Source organism: Salvelinus alpinus, chromosome 8 (assembly GCF_045679555.1).
Source record: "Salvelinus alpinus chromosome 8, SLU_Salpinus.1, whole genome shotgun sequence".
Classification (NCBI taxonomy): Eukaryota; Metazoa; Chordata; class Actinopteri; order Salmoniformes; family Salmonidae; genus Salvelinus; species Salvelinus alpinus.
Genome location: NC_092093.1, coordinates 83,824,484 through 83,847,079, shown reverse-complemented (window position 1 = coordinate 83,847,079; position 22,596 = coordinate 83,824,484). Strand labels below are relative to the sequence as shown.

General features: G+C 41.5%; 1 long non-coding RNA gene across 2 annotated transcripts in view; it reads right to left on the bottom strand.

The window, feature by feature from the left end:
* Positions 1-4,208, bottom strand: part of LOC139583780 (uncharacterized) — a 31,626-nt gene extending 27,418 nt beyond the window's left edge. The window contains exon 1 of one of the 2 annotated variants that reach the window (XR_011676613.1): positions 4,091-4,208. This is a non-coding gene — a long non-coding RNA (uncharacterized lncRNA). The remainder of the gene's footprint in view (positions 1-4,090) is intronic. The other variant, XR_011676614.1, reaches the window with a different exon arrangement.
* Between the last annotated feature and the right edge of the window lie 18,388 nt (positions 4,209-22,596).

The window sequence follows — 22,596 nt, the reverse complement described above, 5'->3', positions numbered from 1 at the left end:
TACCAGGCCAACATAGACATACAACAACCTAGATAACCCATCAACATAGAGAATAAAAGTCTCTCTTTTTTTTTTATATATATATATTTATTTTTATTTCACCTTTATTTAACCAGGTAGGCTAGTTGAGAACAAGTTCTAATTTGCAACTGCGACCTGGCCAAGATAAAGCATAGCAGTGTGAACAGACAACAACACAGAGTTACACATGGAGTAAACAATAAACAAGTCAATAACATAGTAGGGGAAAAAAAGAAAAAAAAGAAAATCTATATACAATGTGTGCAAAAGGCATGAGGAGGTAGGCAATAAATAAATAGGCCATAGGAGCGAATAATTACAATTTAGCAGATTAACACTGGGGTGATAAATCATCAGATGATCATGTGCAAATAGAGATACTGGTGTGCAAAAGAGCAGAAAGGTAAATAAATGAAAACAGTATGGGGATGAGGTAGGTACATTGGGTGGGCTATATACCGATGGACTATGTACAGCTGCAGCGATCGGTTAGCTGCTCAGATCGCAGATGTTTAAAGTTGTTGAGGGAGATAAAAGTCTCCAACTTCAGAGATTTTTGCAATTCGTTCCAGTCGCAGGCAGCAGAGAACTGGAAGGAAAGGCAGCCAAATGAGATTTTGGCTTTAGGGATGATCAGTGAGATACACCTGCTGGAGCGCGTACTACGGGTGGGTGTTGCCATCGTGACCAGTGAACTGAGATGAGGCGGCGCTTTACCTAGCATAGCCTTGTAGATGACCTGGAGCCAGTGGGTCTGACGACGAACATGCAGCGAGGGCCAGCCAACTAGAGCATACAGGTCGCAGTGGTGGGTGGTATAAGGTGCTTTAGTAACAAAACGGATGGCACTGTAATAAACTGCATCCAGTTTGCTGAGTAGAGTATTGGAAGCTATTTTGTAGATGACATCGCCGAAGTCGAGGATCGGTAGGATAGTCAGTTTTACTAGGGTAAGTTTGGCGGCGTGAGTGGTCAGTGCATGACAATACCATCACAACAAGTATTTTCTATCAGTAGTTTAACGTTTTGTATGTTTCTGAACGTAACAAGAGACAATGCTATGTGCAATAATATTAAATAATTAAATAATACTGTGTGCATTGTGCAGTTACTATAGTAGATGTTGTAGTAGCCATGGAAGTATTATTCATGTCTGACTGCCTAATGGTCATATTTAATCTTGTGAAATTATATTTACTGTCAAGCCTCCTACATTACAATGTGTTGGTAAAAATCAATTACCAATACCCAATTTTATTTTTGAAATTCAATTAGGTCTCATAATGTGAGTGAAAGTGTATATGTTTGTCTGTAAGTGCATCTTAACTGGGCATATTCATATCAGCATGAGACTCATGGAGTGACATTCCAATTTGTGGCCAGTGAATCGTGAAGTAATGAAGGTACTTCATCTGGCTGCCAAGCAGCCTAATTGAACACTGCTGGCCAAAACTAGAAAACAGCCTTCAACACTACTGAAAGGCATCTCCCAGTGTTTAACATTTCCCAACTAAGTACGCCAATAAAGACCAGTGCCAGATGAGTCACACACTAGAATGGCTGGCTGACACACTGCCCAACAGATCTGGAGAAAGTTGGTTGGCTAACAAGATGCACTACAGGCAGCCAAAACGGCGGAGTATAGACAGCTGGAAAAAGAGCACATCTGCTCTTATACAAACGCTCATTAGGCTTATTAGGCACGCCTTTTCACTGAAATATGTCCTGACTTTGGAATAAGTGCTGTGTTGTTTATCTAATCCGAGATATTAGAAATACCGAAAACAATAGACTATATGAATATGACAGGTTTAGCTGCCAAACCATCTTGCATATTTCTATGCATGTCCATTGGAAATTTTTGCAATAGCTTATTTCCATGAAAATATGGCTGAAATGGCATCTGGCTCAATGGCATCAAGTTGCACAATGAATCATGGCGTGAATGGTGTTGCACTGCTTATTCTGGAATCTGTCGAAAATGCTGGGGTGTTGAACTGAGCAACCCCAGAAAGAGGTATATTTTTGATTAGCTAAACCATTTGAATATATTTTTGATGACTAGCATCAGTGAGTGTAGAACCCTATGGTTGGCAGACATTTTTTAATGTAGTAATAGGCCTTCTTCCTCCCACTCCAGCAGACCTCCTGGAGCACCAACATGTACACTTGTCCACTACTCCACCATATGACAGAGTTGAGAATGAGCTGGGGTCTCGCAATGTTAAGCACTAGATGTAGTGAGACCATCACATGACTTAACTATATGTGCTCTCATGGAGATATTTACATTCTCCACATCCATCTAGAAAAACTGTTAAACTACTTACCTGCCATTTCTAATACCTGGCTGCGTTAGGCATGTGTAACACAAGGTATATAGGTAGTCTATGTAGACAATCAAATATGTTATAACAGAGTAACTACAGTCTAACAAATGTAATAGCATAATAACATTAAGGACATGTCCAACATAGAGTACAATTTTTTGGTGTGTACAGAGCATGCTGTGGAAAGCATTTCTCTCTGTACTTTTATCCCTGGCATGCAATCAGTGGAATAAAGTTATAGTGCAAAAAAGTTAGTTTCAAAAAAGTTGTATGCCTATTAATATACAGCCTGAAATGTCACTTTAATACAAAGCACTGCTGAATGTTCCACCTTTGATTTCCAGCAGACAGTTAAAATGATTGATCTCCCTATGAAGAACCATACCATCGTATGATAAGTTAGCACGCTACCATGTACTACTTAGTAAAATACGTATTGTTTGTACGTGTTGTTATGTAAGTCATTATTGTCAACAATGCATCACAAACTTGGTAATTTGAGAGAAAAAAGTTCATCGCTATCATTCTTTACACATCCGTTGTACATTCACAATTTTATATTTCTTGAAATCAATTGTTTCATCTTGTTAATTACAACTAGTAAAATAATAAATGAGTATAGTATAATGTATCTTAGTAAAGAGTGTAAATGTAAACTTTGTTCAGAGGAGTTCTTAATTGTCATCTGCCTTAGACAGACAACTGTAATGATATCAGTTTCAACAAGTATAGACAAACGGAACTAGCAGCTTGAGATGCATTGTGTAAAAGTGAGGTATAGCCTATAGCTATGACATCTAGGTGTTTAACATAAGGCTACAGTGGATATAAGGGTCACAGTGTTTCAGGACAACCTTCACATCATCGAATCCCCAAGCTGACAAGGTAAAAATATGTCATTCTGCCCCTGAACAAGGCAGTTAACCCACTGTTCCTAGGCCATCATTGAAAATAATTATTATTTCTAAACTGACTTGCCTAGTTAATGTAAAAAATAATAATAATAGTAAGACCATTCAATTGATACATTTTATTCCATTATTAACAAAATGTATTTACTCTTGGGACAAAAACTTCATAGGCCCTATCATACTCTACCAGACAAGGAAGTAACAATTCAGAAATGTATCTTTAGAATAAACGAATATAAACAATGATGAACATATTTTTTCCCCAAAAGGTTTGTCTGGTATCAGCTTTACGTAATCCAGCATCAGTGTTCTGTTACATGCAATAACTGCATCATTTAATTAAATTAACCGTACCAATATATAATGTAATCATCTCTAGTAATTGTAACGTTCGTCTAAGGGAGGAGACCAAAACCCAGCGTTGTAAGTGTTCATTTTAATTTAATAAATAAACTGAACACTGAAACAAAAAACAAAACAAAAAAAAACAAAGAGAGTGAACGAAACAAAACAGTCCTGTCTGGTGCAGACACAAAACAGAAAACAACTACCCACAACACATAGGTGGAAAAAGGCTACCTAAGTATGGTTCTCAATCAGAGACAACGATAGACAGCTGCCTCTGATTGAGAACCACACCCGGCCAAACACACAGAAAAGAAAACATAGAACACAAGACATAGAATGCCCACCCCAACTCACGCCCTGACCAAACCAAAATAGAGACATAAAAAGGATCTCCAAGGTCAGGGCGTGACAGTAATAGATAGATACTCTCTTCATACTTTCTTAATTTCACATTCTGAAAGATAAATTAGCTACACCCACCTTTACGTGTGATTGTTCTGTCCTTAAGCCACTCTCTTCAACAGCTGCTACCAACAGAGATCATCATGGTGTAGAAGAGCACACACTGGTCTGGTTAACTAAGGGCCCTGGTACTGCAGATACTGCTTTTTAGACCCAATAACATTAGCAGCAAATGGACATTGTTCTCACGATGCGTAATCCCTTCCACTCCCCTTTTCTTCTTCTTTTATCCCCCTTTTCTCTCTTTCTCAAACACTGGCACTATTGTCTGGGTGCACATCTGAACAGTGCTGAACACTCACGGCCTCCATGGCAATGCAAATAGGCCCAGCAATGAGATTCAAATGGATTTCTATCTTTCTACCCAGTTCTCACTTTCTCTTGCTCTCCATTTGAAGAACAATCCGGCACTTATTGCTGGTGTGGCAATTAATCTAAATCGACTATTTCTGCAAGTGATAAGAGGAATTCAGTCTGTTTTTGACATTTAATCCTCTAAGGGATCAGTGTCCCCCCCTAAGCTAATGTGATTTGTATGATGTTGTAAATAACAAGAACATTTCCCAGGATATCGACATGTCTTATATGGGCAGAAAGCTTACATTCGTGTTAATCTAACTGCACTGTCCAATTTACAGTAGCTATTACAGTGAAAAAATACCATGCTATTGTTTGAGGAGAGTGCACAACAACACAAAACCTTTATTATGGCAACTGGTTTGACACATTCACCTCTGAAGATAATTGTCACGCCCTGAACATAGAGAACGTTTTATTCTCTGTTGGTTAGGTCGGGGTGTGATTAAGGTTGGGTTATATAGGGGAATTATATGTCTATGTTGGCCTGGTATGGATCCCAATCAGAGGCAGCTGTTTATCGTTGTCTCTGATTGGGGATCATATTTAGGTAGCCATTTCCCATTGTGCTTTGTGGGATCTTGTCTAGGTATAGTTGCCTGTGTGCACTATTTTGAGCGTCACGTTTCGTTTGTTCGCTTTATTGTTTTTTCCCTTTGAGTTTTCTATTCCAAAATAAAGGATGGAAACATACCACGCTGCATCTTGGTCCACTCCTTATGACGATTTTGACAATAATAATATACTTATATTAAGTAATCTTGCTCTGATTTGCCATCCTGTGGGCCCCAGAGATAACATGTAGCATAGTTTTATTTGATAGAATCCATTTTTATATTAAAATGTAGGAACTAGATTCTACAGTTTGAACCCCTGCTAAATTGTGCCTAGACTCCTAAGTAATATAATTTATTTTCTCTTGCATTCAAAGATTTTAAAAAAATATTTTGAAAACGCATGTTTTTTTCTTTGTATTATTTTTTACCAGTTCTAATGTGTTACATTCTCCAACATTAATTTCACATTTCCACAAACTTCAAAGTATTTCCTTTCAAATGGTATCAAGAATATGCATATCCTTGCTTCAGGTCCTGAGATACAGGCAGTTAGATTTGGCGTTTTAGCAAAAATTGATAAAAAAAAAAAAGGGTCCGATCCTTAAGAGTTTTTAAGACTGCGAAAAAAAACGGAGAAAGACCTCGACATAGGCGTCGTCTTGATATTGACACGTTTTCTAAACGTGACCTCGAGTTGTGAATTCATGTATGTTTGGTCGTGAATCGTCTGTGGACACTGTTGGACTATTGTGGAAAGTTAACGCTACTCTAGCTGTTGTAGAGAAATAATTATCCCTAATGATAATGCTTCTCACTCCAATAACTAAAAGCTACTTTTCTTAGGGCCACCATAAATAATACCATATAAAAATAAAATTACACAATTGGCAGTACTTTCTTTCCTGGCATGTACACTATTTTGACATGCTAACCTCGCAGGTTATGGATGCATAATTAGCGTTTACAGCATTCTCCCCTCTGAGGCAGTAACACAAGGATTTTGTTATTTTGTATCCGCAGATTGGTTCAATTGCTGTGAACTCCATGACTCACATTTTGATCCCACATCAAACACAGAAATGTCAGGACTTGTACTGTGACATTTCAAACCTCCATCCATTGTGGACTGAGTCTAATGGAGCCTCCCTCATTAGAATCACCAACAACTGGGAAAGAATAGCACCATTGAATGCTACCCCTATCTCTGTTTCTACTCTTGTTCTTTCAAAATATTGGAATTAATGCATCAATACAGAAAAAAAAGTTTAGGCTCAAAACAGAGGTTGTCTACCCTAAGCTATCCTTTGCTATAAACTAGAATCAACAGGTTTTATATTGGTATTACATTTTGCAATATAAACCGAAAACATTTAATGAAAACACATGCTGTATTGAGAGTAGCAACAGGGTAGATTTGAACCCAGAGCTGTTCTTCGTGTAGGACGGAATCAGCTTGCCAAGGCTGGATCCTGGACAAACATTGCTATAAGACTAATAGTTCATGATTTAAGAATTTAAGAGAAAATTATTATTTTGGTGATGACTGACTTCTGCTTTGGAATCACACACTGAATGCTTTAAATAACTCTTATAACCCAGATAAGCTGTTTACATTATCTTCACACGTCGGCCATAACCATAAAATACAGATGTTGAAGGGAGTCATTTATATTGTGAATGAACAACTGAGGACACAAGTTCTGCATGTCCGGGTTAGTGGAAAAAGGCCCTTTCCCCGTTGCTGGAGGGAGAAGAGCTGTCCTTTATGTGAAAACGTCATTGCGATTCCATTCATTCCACTGCACTGAATTTGATGAGGACGTCACATAATAAATGTATGTTCCTCGTGCGTTCCTTGGCCTTTGTATTCAGCCATGGGAAACAGCGAACACTTATGACAAATAAGGACAGAGTGCTAAGGGTTGGTCTACTCATTCCAATGGAACCGTTAGTCTCTTTTCCTCATGTCTGCCTACTGGAGGAGCAAGAGGAGACGCACCTGTAAAGTGTTTGTCTTCACAGTTGATGACATGCCAGAACTCAAGCTGTATAGTTTGAGTCTGCTGTCATGGCATGTATCTCCAGTAAGTTATTGGCTGTTTTTACATAAAAATTTACTGAGTTTGTTTTTTGTATGTGTTAGTAACATTTACAGTTATACAACCTTAACAGCAACCCCACGTACTAAATAACTCATAATGGCTATAGGCATGTCTTAAATTAGCCACCTGAGGTTAAATGGGATTCTGAGAAACGTATGATAGAGTCAGAAAATAACTTAATACATGAAATAGGCCCTATACCAATACAAGTGTATATACTGTAGGCACGTGCACAGATAGGTGTCTACCTGTGCTGAGCACATGCCCCCCCCACTTGCCAAGAGCCCTTTTGGGTGGTGGTTATTATATATATATTTTTTTTTTGTATACAGTTTTTGTCGTTGTTGTTCTGCACCCACTGTTCGCAAGTCGTTGTGACACGTCGTCAAGCATTGAAAAAGGACAATGTTTCTCAAAAGTAAATACAAGCCTAAAGCAAAAGCCTCTCTCTGTTCTCAGGGGAAATATGGATCAGAGAGGGGTGTGGTATCCGTCATTGTGATGAAATACATAATTAATCCTTGTTTCCGTATTCCCTTCTCTTGACTTGACGACCTAAATGAAAATGACTTAGAGGCCCTGTCACTCCTGTATTGTAGCTGTGTTGTCTCCTACTCCGTGCCACTGGGCGACTATAGATGATTAATGGACAAGGTTACAAAGTATTTGCACAAATAAGTTGAAAACAATCGATCCAGTGCAGAGCACTGTCATAGCCCTAAGGGATGTGCTTCCTCTGAAAGAATGTACAATCCCTCTGGCCAGGGTTCAATTGAGATGCAGATTGTGTCAGATTGATCAATGAGAACCACTGCTGAGCCATCAATCTAACAGGACTGGAATAGGGAAAAGGGAGGCATTAACATGTATAAGCTGGCGTGTCCCGCCAATGTCCTCTACCCAGTGTCTAAGAAGCAGCTACAGTATGCCACAGGGACATAGCAACTACAAAACAGCAGCTCTTCTGTAAGTGAGACCCCTGGACAAGTGTTGTGGTAGGTGTAATGTGAGAACAACATGGGGCTCAACATCTTCGCTACGATTTTGATCTTGTCTGACAGTACAGTGTCACAGTACATGCTCGTGATATTGAAACTCAGGTTATGACTTTACTTTCATTAATCTGATGACTGTTATTTATCTAATCAATTAACTAGGTTTAATTGTTACCTGATTAAATTAAATCAGGTAACAATTAACTTGAGGCACCACGAGAGTGGTTATTTAAAGAGTTACCATCTCCCGAATTAAACTCTAAAGGTCTTTAAATATTACATCCATAAACAGTCAACGTATTAATCATAACCTCGTATCATATCATCATTCTGAACAGTTGTAACCTCCTTGCATCTGCAAAAACCTGAGCCTTACTTATGATTCAGTACTACACAAATTGGTTTAATTATTTATTTACTAGCTAACTAAATGGTAACACAGGATGAACATACACACTTAATACATTAGAAACAGGTCCCTAGCAGAATGACAACAATATGGCTGCTTGTTACAAAAGGCATGGAAAGGGCGAGAGAGAGAGGATCAGAGACACTTAACGTTGGTACATTTTGAAACTACTCTCACTTATACTTTGCACACGAACCGCCGCCTGCTTGGAGTAAGAAATCATGAATGTATTCACGTGGAAATGCCTTGGTTTGCCATGTGTCTCTCCTAACCGGGCCTTCTTGGAAAGGGGGTAGGTTGGGACTTTTTGCTGCACGCTTTTAAGTGTCGTGTCTTTGGCTATGCCAGATTAACTTCTTAATGATCGGCTATGAAAAGCCAACTGAAAATTATTCATGATTATTATTTGACCATGCTTGTCACTTATGAATATTTTGAACATCTTGGCATAGTTCTGTTATAATCTCCACCTGGCACAGCCAGAAGAGGACTGGCCACCCCTCATAGCCTGGTTCCTCTCTAGGTTTCTTCCTAGGTTTTGGCCATTCTAGGGAGTTTTTCCTAGCCACCGTGCTTCTACACCTGCATTGCTTGCTGTTTGGGGTTTTAGGCTGGGTTTCTGTACAGCACTTCGAGATATTAGCTGATGTACGAAGGGCTATAAAAAATAAACTTGATTTGATTTAAAATAAAATAAACTTGATTTGATTTGGGCTGCAAGCCCGAAGCCGGGCCCAATATGACAACAGCCACTTCAAGTGCAGGGCGCGAAATTCAAAATATATTTTATTTGAAATATTTCACTTTCACACATTAACAAGTCCAATACAGCATATGAAAGATAAACATCTTGTGAATCCAGCCAACATGTCCGATTTTTAAAATGTTTTACAGCGAAAACACCACGTATATTTATTTATTTATATATTTAGCTCACCACCAAATACAAAAAAGGACAGACATTTTTCACAGCACAGGTAGCATGCACAAAACCAACCTAACTAACCAAGAACCAACCAAACTAACCAAGAAACAACTTCATCAGATGACAGTCTTATAACATGTTATTCAATAAATCTATGTTTTGTTCGAAAGATTTGCATATTTGAGCTATAAATCAGTTTTACATTGCAGCTACCATCACAGCTACCGTCAGAAATAGCACCGAAGCAGCCAGAGTAATTACAGACACCAACGTCAAATACCTAAATACTCATCATAAAACATTTCTGAAAAATACATGGTGTACAGCAAATGAAAGACAGGCATCTTGTGATTCCAGCCAATATTTCAGATTTATTAAGTGTTTTACAGCGAAAACACAATATAGCATTATATTAGCTTACCACAATAGCCAGAAACACAAGCTATTTACCAGCAGCGAAAGTTAGCGATCGTAACAAACCAGCAAAAGATATATTATTTTTGACTAACCTTGATAAGCTTCATCAGATGACAGTCCTATAACATCAGGTTATACATACACGTATGTTTTGTTCGAAAATGTGCATATTTACAGCTGAAATCAGTGGTTATACATTGTGCTAACGTAGCATCTTTTTCCCAAAACGTCCGGATATTTTTCTGACACGCACATATTCTGACCAAATAACTATTCATAAACATTACTAAAAAATACATGTTGTATAGGAAATGATAGATACACTAGTTCTTAATGCAATCGCCGTGTTAGAATTCTAAAAATAACTTCATTACGACATCCAGCTTAGTTATAGCGAGAGAGTGAGAGTGCCCAAAATCTGAAATAGCATCATAAAATGGGTCCTACTTTTGATGATCTTCCATCAGAATGTTGTACAAGGGGTCCTTTGTCCAGAACAATCGTTGTTTGGATTTAGAATGTCCTCTTCTCCAGTCAATTAGCACGGAAAGCTAGCAAAGTGGCGCGAAGCTCTCCTTCCTGAACAAAGGCACACAACGCAACACGCCTAACGTCCCGAATAAATTTCAATAATCTAATAAAACTATATTGAAAAAACATACTTTACGATGATATTGTCACATTTATCAAATAGAATCAAAGCCGGAGATATTAGTGGTCTATAACGACAGCTTTCCAGAAGGCAATCCCAGGCTCCTTCTCGCGATTTCCAGAAAACAGGAAATGGGTGACACGTCATGCCAAGAGCTTTTATTCCACCTCAGACCAAGATAAACACTCCATTTCTTCTCTCACTGCCTATTGACATCTAGTGGAAGGTGTATGACGTGCATGTATACTAATACGTATCAAGCCCATTTATAGGCAGGCCCTAGAACAGAGCATCGTTTTCAGATTTTCCACTTCCTGATCAGGAAGTTTGCTGCAAAATGAGTTCTGTTTTACTCACAGATATAATTCAAACGGTTTTAGAAACTAGAGAGTGTTTTCTATCCAATAGTAATAATAATAATATGCATATTGTACGAGCAAGAATTGAGTACGAGGCCGTTTGAAATGGGCACATTTTATCCAGGCTACTCAATACTGCCCCTGCAGCCCAAAGAGGTTAACAGATTGACATGCTATTCTATAAAATAATTTCTCCGTAATTAATATTACCTGATTGAACTAATCATGTAAATATAATAAACTAGAGAGGGACACCACGAAATAATATTTATAGAGCTGTTATCTTCCGAATAAACTCTTAAAGATTTAGTAATATTTTACATCCATAGCAGTCACATTAATCGTCATTTTAGTCAGTCTCATCTGAAAGTTGTAAATCCTTGGTTATCTGCAAGAATCCTGGCTAACAAGTTGAATCAGCAATACAAAATTGGGTTTAATTATTTATTTACTAAATACCTAACTAATCACACAGAATCACACATACACAATTAAATCATTACTTGATTACAAATTGCCGTCATAAAGGAAAACGTCCCTAGCGGGCGGAATAGATATGACAGCTTGTTACACAAAGGGAAGGGGCTGAGTTTTAGTGAAAGCGCGGGAGTCTGGGACAGAGGCGAAGCTGTACTATCGTAAATACAGTATCTTATGCATTCTAAATTACCGCCCATTTGAAAAGGAAAATGCAATAAATATTTACTCTGAGCTGCGCTTCAGTAGGTTGGTGGTAGATGGAAGACCGTACCGTAGCCGTCAGCCAGCCAGGATCCGCCAGAGCCAGCCAGCCAGGATCCGCCAGAGCCAGCCAGCCAGGATCCGCCAGAGCCAACCAGCCAGGATCCGCCCCTCAGTCCGGAGCTGCCCCTCAGTCCGGTGCTGCGTATATGGAGGGTGGCCATTGGGAGGAGGTCACGGAAGCGGGGATTGACTATGGTGGGGTGGGGACCACGACCAGCGCCAGAGCCGCCACCGTGGACAGACGCCCACCCAGACCCTCCCCTAGAGTTTATGGTGGTGCGCCGGGAGTTCGCACCTTAAGGGGGGGGGGTTCTGTCACGTTCCTGACCTGTTTTCTTTTGTATTGTATTTATTTTAGTTGATCAGGGCGTGAGTTGGGTGGGTTTGTCTATGGTTGATTTTCTATGTTGGGATTTTTGTGTTCGGCCTGGTATGATTCTCAATCAGAGGCAGCTGTCAATCGTTGTCCCTGATTGAGAATCATACTTAGGCAGACTGGGTTTCACGTGTGTTTTGTGGGTGTTTGTTTCCGTGTTTGTGTTTTTCACCACACGGTACTGTATCGGTTTTCTGCTCTTCGTTTATTTGTTTTTGTATTTTCAGTGTTCAGTTTCGTTTTATTAACCTCTAACGAGTCACAACCCCGGATCCGGGATCCCCCCCATCAAAAAAGCTGACTAGCATAGCCTAGCCTAAAGCCACAGGGATATCATATAATCAAATGTTCATGAAATCACAAGTCCAAGACACCAAATGAAAGATACAGATCTTGTGAATCCAGCCATCATTTCCGATTTTTTTAATGTTTTACAGGGAAGACACAATGTAAATCTATTAGCTAACCACGATAGGAAAAGAAACAACTTTTTTTTCTCCACCATTTTTTTCCTGCATGGGCAGCTATCACAATTTAGACTAAATAAAGATATATAGCCACTAACCAAGAAACAACTTCATAAGATGACAGTCTGATAACATATTTATGGTATAGCATATGTTTTTTTAGAAAAATGTGCATTTTTCAGGTAGAAATCACAGTTTACCATTGCAGCCACTATCACAAAACTCACCCAAAGCGACTAGAATAACTACAGAGAGCAACGTGTATTACCTAATTACTCATCTTAAAACATTTCTGAAAAATACACAGCGTACAGCAAATGAAAGCCCAACATCTTGTGAATCCAGACAATATTTCAGATTTTCTAAGTGTTTTACAGCGAAAACACAATATATCGTTATATTAGCATACCACATGAGCTAACATCACCCCAGCATTGATTCAAGGCAAAAAGCGCGATAACGTTATCACCACCAAAATATATTAATTTTTTCACTAACCTTCTCAGAATTCTTCAGATGACAGTCCTGTAACATCATATTACACAATGCATATAGAGTTTGTTCGAAAATGTGCATATTTAGCATCACAAATCGTGGTTATGCAATGTAATCAGTCAAAACATGGCATGCATTCTGGCCGGCGCCATCTTGGAAGGGCACCTAAGTTTACGATTATTTATCGATTAGATTGACAAAAAAAATACAGGTTGGACAGCTAATGAAAGATGCATTGGTTATTAATGCAACCGCTGATTTAGATTTTTAAAATTAACGTTACTAGACATACAGTGTGCGTTACAGCCAGACTAGTGCCGCAATATTGGCCGAAAAATGCGTTTACATTTTTCCACATAAATACGGAATAAAATCATAAATAGTTCTTACTTTTGGACGAGCTTCCATCAGAATCTTGGGCAAGGTGTCCTTTTGTCCAAAAGAATCGTTGCTTTGTTGTAAAACGTCCACTTCAACTTCGGAACTAGCAGCTAACAGTAGCTACGTGGCACACACATGTCCAAATCCTCAAACGCAATACTACGAAAATTCCGAAAATAGCAATATACTCGCATAAACTGATATAAATCGGTTTCAAATAACTTCGTTATGATGTTTCTAACACCTATACCGAATTAAATTACAGACGGACATATCTAAGGCCGATAACTGAGCGTTTCAAAATGCTATCCTGGGGTCTTGCGTTGCGTAAAGTCGAGAGCGCACCTCGTTCCTTGCCCTTTTATAAGCTCTGAGAAATACGTAGAAACACCATTCCACTTCTCATTGGTTACTGACATCCAGGGGAAGGCGGGTGCAGTTCATTTCGATCCATAGGGCACACACAGAGCTTTAAACTGATCCGAGATCAGAGCCTAGTTTTCAGACCTTCGCATGTCCTGTCATGATTTTCGCTGTAGAAAGAGTTCTGGTTCACCCACAGACATAATTCAAACGGTTTTAGAAACTAGAGATTGTTTTCTATCCAATAGTAATAATAATATGCATATTGTACGAGCAAGAATTGAGTACGAGGCAGTTTAATTTGGAGACGCAAAATGTTGAAACAGCACCCCCTGTAGTGACAAGAAGTTAAATCATCATGAGCACTAACCACTCCGCGTATTGGTCCGATCCTTCTCGCCTCTCCTCGTCCGAGGAGGAGGAATATGACTACCGTTACAGAAACACCCACCAACAAGCGGATTGGAAAAGGGCAGCGACAGCAGCAACAGAAGACACAGGACTCGTGGACTTGGGAAGAGATCCTGGACGGCAAAGGACCCTGGGTTCAGCCAGGGGAATATCGCCGTCCCAAGGCGGAGTTGGAGGCAGTGAAGGCAGAGAGGCGTTGGTATGAGGAGGCAGCGCGGCGACGCGGTTGGGAGCCCGAGAGTCAGACCCAAAAATGTATTGGGGGGGGGGGGGGGGGGGCACACGCGGAGTGTGACAAAGCCGGGTAGGATACCTGAGCCAACTCCCCGTGCTTACCGTGGAGGAGGAGGAGGAGGAGGAGGAATATGACTACCGTTACAATAGGACTGTCATCTGATGAAGTTTGTCAAGGTTAGTGAAAAATTATATATCTTTTGCTGTTTTTTTGCGATCGCTAACTTTTGCTGCTGATAAATGGGTTGTGTTTTTGGCTATTGTGGTAAGCTAATATAATGCTATATTGTGTTTTCGCTGTAAAACACTTAGAAAATCTGAAATATTGGCTGGATTCACAAGATGTTTATCTTTCATTTACTGTACACCATGTATTTTTCAAAAATGTTTTATGATGAGTATTTAGGTATTTCACGTTGGTCTCTGTAATTGTTCTAGCTGCTTCGGTGCTATTTGTGATTGTAGCTGCAATGTAAAACTATGATTTATACCTGAAATATGCCCATTTTTTGAACAAAACATAGATTTATTGTATAACATGTTATAAGACTGTCATCTGATGAAGTTGTTTCTTGGTTAGTGACTAATTCTATCTCTATTTGGGGGTTTTGTGCAAGCTACCTGTGCTGTGAAAGAAATGTCTGTGTTTTTTTGTATTTGGTGGTGAGCTAACATAAATATACGTGGTGTTTTCGCTGTAAAACATTTAAAAAATCGGACTTGTTGGCTGGATTCACAAGATGTTTATCTTTCATTTGCTGTATTGGACTTGTTAATGTGTGAAAGTTAACTATATCAAAAAAATATTTTTTGAATTTCGCGCGCTGCCTTTTCAGTGGAATGTGGTGGGGGTTCCAATCGTCTCTACCTCGTGTTGAGATTTCAGATTTCAAACCACTTTAAACGTGAGCTGCAGCTCAACGTCTCTCTGGTCTGACATGTTCATTCGTAACCCATCATTTTACACAGTTCTTCAAAAGGGGCGGTTCCATCAGGCTGACACGCTCTCTGACCTCACTCAAGAAGGCGGTGACTACTTACTTTGAACAGTTTTCAAAACAATTTCCTCATAGTTTCTAAAATCACATCCCTCCCTTAACAAAAAAACTTTCAGAATTGTTCATATTTTATGCACTTCACGCTTATAATGGGAATACTTTCCAAGTTACAGTAATTCCTTTATACCATTTTGAATGTCATCCTAAAATAACACACAATATTACATTAGTGTTCTTTTAGGTCACCACTGACCATTCTATGATAGAAATATTGTTCCAGTATTTGCTTTAGAACATGTTAGAGTTTCAGTGGAATAGATGTGTTGAAACAAAAACACATTCCTTGGGTGAATTTGGAGAGGGAGATGCTGAATGTTCTCTCCTTGATGTACAACAGAGTGTGAGCTGTCACCCCCCTTGCGGGTGAGAGGGGGTCTGGTAGAAGTTATTTATTGCAAAGCTGATCTGACCACAGTAATGACAGTCCCCCTCTGGTGGGTTCAATCTAGGAAGGATTCTGCAAGTTGCAACCCACCACAAGAATGACCATGGGATGTCCTGGTTAGTGGATCATCGTGACAGTCCCCCCCTGGTAGTTTAACCTGGTAGGATATCTGCAATCTGCAGACCCCAACAAGAATGGCCATGGGAAGTCCTGTTTGTGGATCCTCGTTTCAGTCCCATCGTCCGGTTGTCCAGGCTTGTGGATCTAGACAGTAACTTAGACAGATGTTAATAACACTCACGAAAACATCATTACGTTTCTTCCCCATAGGAACGGCGTTGGCAATAACTGGTGGTTGTATGGGGATCTTGTTTATGGCAGTATCACTTCCTAAGTGTCAAAGAAAATGAAGTAAAAATGAATAAAAACACAAACAAAAAAGATATCCCAAATATAGTTACCACACCTTAATCATATAATTGGACTCTATTCTATATACGTCCACAGTCTTGGCTAAATGACTCTATAATGGAAATTTGTCTAATGTCATGCTGTAGAGTCAAAGGGGCTTTAGGGTCTATTTTCAACTTTACCAAGACTGGACCCTAAAGTGACCCTAGTATAAATCCTCATTAAAGGTTCCATTGTGAATGTGCGTTTATGCTTATACAAGTGCACATGTCAAGGGCAAGAAACCAAGTATCCTGGTAGGCTGCAACCTGGGCAGTGTGAGTCTGACGTCATCAGATAATTTCCATGTCAATGACCTTGTGTCAGAAAGAATCGGTGCCAACCTCAAACTATATGCCAAGGGGGCCTGTAGTGGTTCTGCTACACATCAATTTCTTGTATTTGGGGAGTTTCTCCCATTCTTCTTTGCAGATCCTCTCAAACTCTGTCAGGTTGGATGGGGAGCTATTTTCAGGTCTCCCCAGAGATGTTCGGGCTCTGGCTGGGCCACTCAAGGACATTCGAAGCCACTAGTGCGCTGTCTTGGCTGTGTGCTTAGGGTTGTTGTCCTGTTGGAACGTGAACCTTCGCCCTAGTCTAAGGTTCTGAGAGCTCTGAGGCAGGTTTTCATCAAGGATATCTCTGTACATTGCTCCGTTCATCTTTGCCTCGATCCTGACTAGTCTCCCAGTTCCTGCTGCTGAAAAACATCCACACAGCATGATTCTGCCACCACCATGCTTCACCATAGGGATGGTGCTAGGTTTCCTCCAGACGTGACGCTTGGCATTCAGGCCAAAGAGTTCAATCTTGGTTTCATCTGGTCTGAGAATCTTTAGGTGCCTTCTGACAAACTCCAAGCGGGCAGTCAGGTGCCTTTTACTTAGCAGTAGCTTCTGTCTGGCCACTCCACCATAAATGCCTGATTGGTGGAGTGCTGCAGAGATGGTTGTCCTTTTGGAAGGTTCTCCCATTTCCACAGAGGAACTCTAGAGCTCTGTCAGAGTGACCATCAGGTTCTTGGTCACCTCCCTAACCAAGATCCTTCTCCCCCAATTGCTCAGTTTAGCTGGGCGGCCAGCTCTAGGAAGAGTCTTGGTGGTTCCAAACTTCTTCCATTTAAGAATGATGGAGGCTACTGTGTTCTCTGGGACCTTCAATGCTGCAGAATTTTTTTAGTACCCTTCCCCAGATCTGTGCCTCGACACAATCCTGTCTCTGCGCCCTACGGACAATTCCTTCGACCTCATGCCTTGGTTTTTGCTCGTACATTCACTGTCAAATGTGGGACCTTATATAGACAGGTGTGTGCCTTTCCAAATTATGTCCAATTGATTGAATTTACCACAGGTGGACTCCAATCAAGCTGTAGAAACATCTCAAGGATGATCAATGGAAACAGGATGCACCTGAGTTCAATTTAGAGTCTCATAGCGAAAGGTCTGAATACTTATGTAAATAAGGTATTTCTGTACATTTTCAAAAATTGTCAAAAACCTGTTTTCACTTTGTCATTGTGGGCTATTGTGTGTAGATTTTTATTTATTTAATCAATTTTAGAATAAGGTTGTAACGTAACAAAATGTGAAAAAAGTCAAGGGCTCTGAATACTTTCCGAAGGCACTGTATATATGTTCCAAGAATATGCATATCCTTGGTTCTGGGCCTGAGCTACAGGCAGTTAGATTAGGGTATGTCTTTAGGCGGAAATTGAGAAGAAGGGGGGATACCCCAAAGAAGTTAACAAAAACAACAAATGAACGTGCTGTTCGTAGCACACCTAGGCACTAAACAAAACAATATCCCACAACGCAGGTGGGATCAATGGGCAACTTAAGTATGATCCCAACTAGAGACAACGATAATCAGCTGCCTCTAATTGGGAACAATACAAAGAGAAACGCTAGAAACCCCCCTAGTCACGCTCTGACCTATACCCCATAGAGAACCCCGAGGGCTCTCTATGGTTAGGGCGTGACAGTACCCCCCCCCCAAAGGTGTCGACTCCAACCGCAAAAACCTGAACCTAGATGGGGGTGGTTAGGGTGGGCAACTAGCGTCGGTAGTGGCTCCGGTGCGGGGCGTAGCCCCCGCTCAGACCGCGGGTCCGGCCATGAAGCTGGGCTGAACGCCGTGCCCGGACTGAGCACTGGCGCCGAGGAATGCTCCGGCCATGGAGTGGAACTAGACGCTGTGCCTGGACTGGGCACCGGCGCAGAGGATGGCTCAGGCCATGGAGTAGGACTAGACGCCGTGCCTGGACTGGGCACCAGCGCAGAGGAGGGCTCCGGCCATGGAGCGGGATTGGACGCCGTGCCTGGACTGGGCACCGGCGCAGAGGAAGGCTCAGGCCATGGAGTAGGACTAGACGCAGTGCCTGGACTGAGCACCGGCGCAGGAAGCTCCGGACTGTTGACTGTCACTGGAAGCTCCGGGCTGTTGACCGTCACTTGAAGCTTCTGACCATTGATCGTCACTGGAAGCTCCTGACCGTTACTGGAATCTCCGGACCGCTGACCGTCACTGGAGGCTCCGGACCGCTAACCGTCACTGGAGGCTCCGGACCGCTGACCGTCTCTGGAAGCTCCGGACTGTGAACCGTCACTGGAGGTTCCGAGGTGTGAACCTTCGCTGGAGGCTCCGGACAGTGAACCGCCGCTGGAGGTTCCGGGCTGTACACACGCACTGGTGGATTTGTGCGGGGAGCCGGCACAGGACGTATCGGAATGGGGAGGCGCACTGGAGACCTGGTGCGTGGAGCTGGTACAGGTGGCACCGGACTGATGACACACTCTTCAGGGCGAGTGAGGGGAGCCTGCACAGGACGTATAGGGCTGGGGAAACGCACTGGAGACCTGGTGTGTGGAGCCGGCACAGGTGGCACCGGACTGATGACACCCTCTTCAGGGCGAGTGCGGGGAGCCGGCACTGGACGTACCGGGCTGGGGAGACGCACTGGAGGCCTGGTGCATGGAGCCGGCACAGGTGGCACCGGACTGATGACACCCTCTTCAGGGCGAGTGCGGGGAGCCGGCACTGGACGTACCGGGCTGGGGAGACGCACTGGAGGCCTGGTGCATGGAGCCGGCACAGGTGGCACTGGACTGATGACACGCTCTTCAGGGCGAGTGAGGGGAGCCTGCACAGGACGTACCGGGCTGGAGAGGCGTACTGGAGGCCTGGTGCGTGGAGCCCGGACAGATGGCACCGGACTGATGACACGCTCTTCAGCACGCCTGCGCTGCAGCATACTCCTCGCCAACACCTCTCTCTGGTATCCCTCCTCAAACTCCTCCATCGACTGCCAGACGGTCTCTGGCTCTCTCCTCAGCTCAGCTGACTGCCCCTCCCCCAAAAATCTTGGGGTTTTCTGCGGCCGCGGACCCCGGCGTTGTCGCTGTCCTTCCAGATTCCTTGGCGACTCCCTTCAAGGAAGGGTCTCGCATCCTCCCAGGATCTCCACCCATGTCCAACTCACTTTTGCCTCCATAGCACGCTGCTTGGTCCTTGTGTGGTGGGATATTCTGTCACGTTCTTTGCAAGGAGTGGACCAAGGCGCAGCGTGAGTAGAGTTCCACATTCTTTATTACGGTGAAACTTAACTTTTCTAGGGTATGTGGGACGCTAGCGTCCCATAAACATCACAAATGGTCGTTTTGTTCGATTAATGGTCCTTTTGTTCGATTAATATACTTGCCTAGAAGGAAGGTAGGGGGAGAATTCTATCGTCAAATGTATTTCTAAATTAGGTTGGCTGTATCACAACCGGCCGTGATTGGTTGCAATTTCAGTTTAATCCAGCAGAAAAGACAAAACAAATAATACCACAAAAAGTATTATTATGTATCACATCCGACTGTGTTTGGGAGTCCCATACGGGGGCGCACAATTGGCCCAGCGTTCTCTCCCTCTAAAAACAGAAATAAATGGTTTGACCTTTACAAATATTTTTTGGGCCGTTATTCAGATTACAATCACTCACTTTAATTTTTTTGAAAAAATTAAATAACCTCCAAAATACCATTATATATTATCAAGTTGATGGCACAGTCATGTAGCGGCACCTACATAAAGCTGAGTGACTCACTCATTCAAGGCTTTGGATCAAAATAAATAAGTACCATCATTCTTTCTGATAGTCTTTAATAAAGAAATGTTTTGGTTATCCTGACTTGGACACCATGCACAGTATTATAATAGCCCATAATGGGCTATTAGCAGGACAGTATACCTTTACCAACACCTCTCTGTATTTTGATATTTTTATGGATTGGGCCTCCCACAGTGGCGCAGGTGTCTAAGTCACCGAATCGCAATGCAAAATGCGTTACTACCAGGGGTGGAGCCAGAGGGGTGCCATCCCTCTGTAATTTGCTACTGGCAGTTTGATGCTGATTGACATCTCATTTCACCTCTTGAAAGAAGCATATATTTTGACGTTCGGCGACACATTTTTCAAATCGAGGACAAGGAAGAGAGAATATTAACGTTGGTTGCGAGATACAGAAGAATAAGAATAAGAAGAACATACAGAAGAAGAGAGAATATTTCCACAGCTCCACAAGCTCTTCGCGATTGGCGAAAGCATCATATTTGAAGTAAGTTTTAAGGATTAGCATCGGGTTTAGGTTTCCTGAACAACTTTTACGAAAGTTGAGTCGCTATGTAAGTTAACGTTAGAACTTTGGATCCATTAACAGACAGTTAGTCAGATAAGAGAGATCGGTGCCCAATTTAGCCTAACATTATGTTTACATCTGTGATAGTAATACACACATATACAGTGCAGTGTCGTAAATTACAGTATATGAATGTTTAGCTAATGTGGGGTAACTAGTAGGCTACAGCTGTCAGTTTTCAGCAAGTTAACATTCAGCAATTTAAAATCCTTTAACTCAGTTAGATTTTCATACTTCAACTCAAAATGAACAATTGTTATTATCAATCGGTTAACATAACTCAAAATATTACCACAATTTGCAGATAATAGTAAGACATTATAGCTAGCTAAGTTACTTACTGCAGAGTAGGGCTAGCCATGATCTAACTAGTAACTTAGGCTGGTAGTTGATTTTAAGGTACAGTTATGACAATGGGAATTTGTTATTAAGATTGAGATTGGACTAAAATGTGGGTAATTGGATGCTTAGATGTAACTATAGACTGTCTTATTTTTGCATAGGATCAATTAAACACATTTTTTGCACTATTGGTTAGAGCCTGTAAGTAAGCATTTCACTGTTGTATTCGGGGCACGTGACAAATAAACTTTGATTTGATTTTATTTTATTTGAGATATCAGACTTCTTTTTAAAGTAGCACAAATAGGCAGATTAGGTGCAAACAGACCCCAGCCCTTGCATCACCACCGGACCCCAGAGCAGCTCCCTACCTGATGCTAGTCAGAGTCAGTGTGGTCAGACTTCACAAGGACCCAGTCTACCACCACCAGGTCGGAGCATCTACCAGGCAGTCAGTCCCATGCCCAGTTCAGAGTTTAAGTTTTGCTTCAGCTTGTAATAGATGATTTTGTCAGATTAAGCCTTACTTTAAAATGTTGGTTGTTGATTCATGTGTGTTCTTGTTTTGATGGCTCTGGCATTTTCATTCTAATTTTAATGTAATAGATGTACCAAGGGATGATACAGAGACCTCTGGCTCTGAGCCAGAGCTGCCAGGAGATGTCATCTAGCCCCTCCCAAATGCATCAAGCACCAGATATGCTGTTCCAAAAGGACCCAGGCCTATACTTTAAACTACACATCTTAGTTGTTAGTATCAGCTGTTAGTATCTAATCTTGCGGATCCCTTAATTATACATTTCCATAGTGATATGACATATTATTTAACTTGTATTTCAGACATTTCAAGATCCAGAGAAGAGGGTCCTGTACAGCAGTGTTTGAAAACATTTCCCAGAACTCAGCATGGTACTAGGAAAAGGGCTTTCAACAGCTCCTGGTATAAGGACAATTCATGGCTTGAATATTCTGGAACTCAAGATTCAACTTATTATTTCGCCTGTAGGCATTTGTCTCTGCCCAATACACCTGAATCTGCCTTCACATCACAGTAAGGTTTTTGTAACTGAAAGAAAGGTGCTGTTTAAAGATTCTGGGTTTAAGCTCCATTTGAATATCAATGCTATGCTTGGAATCAGCATAAAAGGGCTATTGACAGCAACTCATCAATGTTAGATGTCATAAATGAGGACCAGAAAAAGAAAGTTGAGGAAAACTTTAAAACAATTGCAGATGTGCTCCTATTAACTGCCACTCAAAATATAGCGCAGAGAGGTCATCGAGAGTCTACTGATCAGTAGGTTGGTGGTAGATGGAAGACCGTACCGTAGCCGTCAGCCAGCCAGGATCCGCCAGAGCCAGCCAG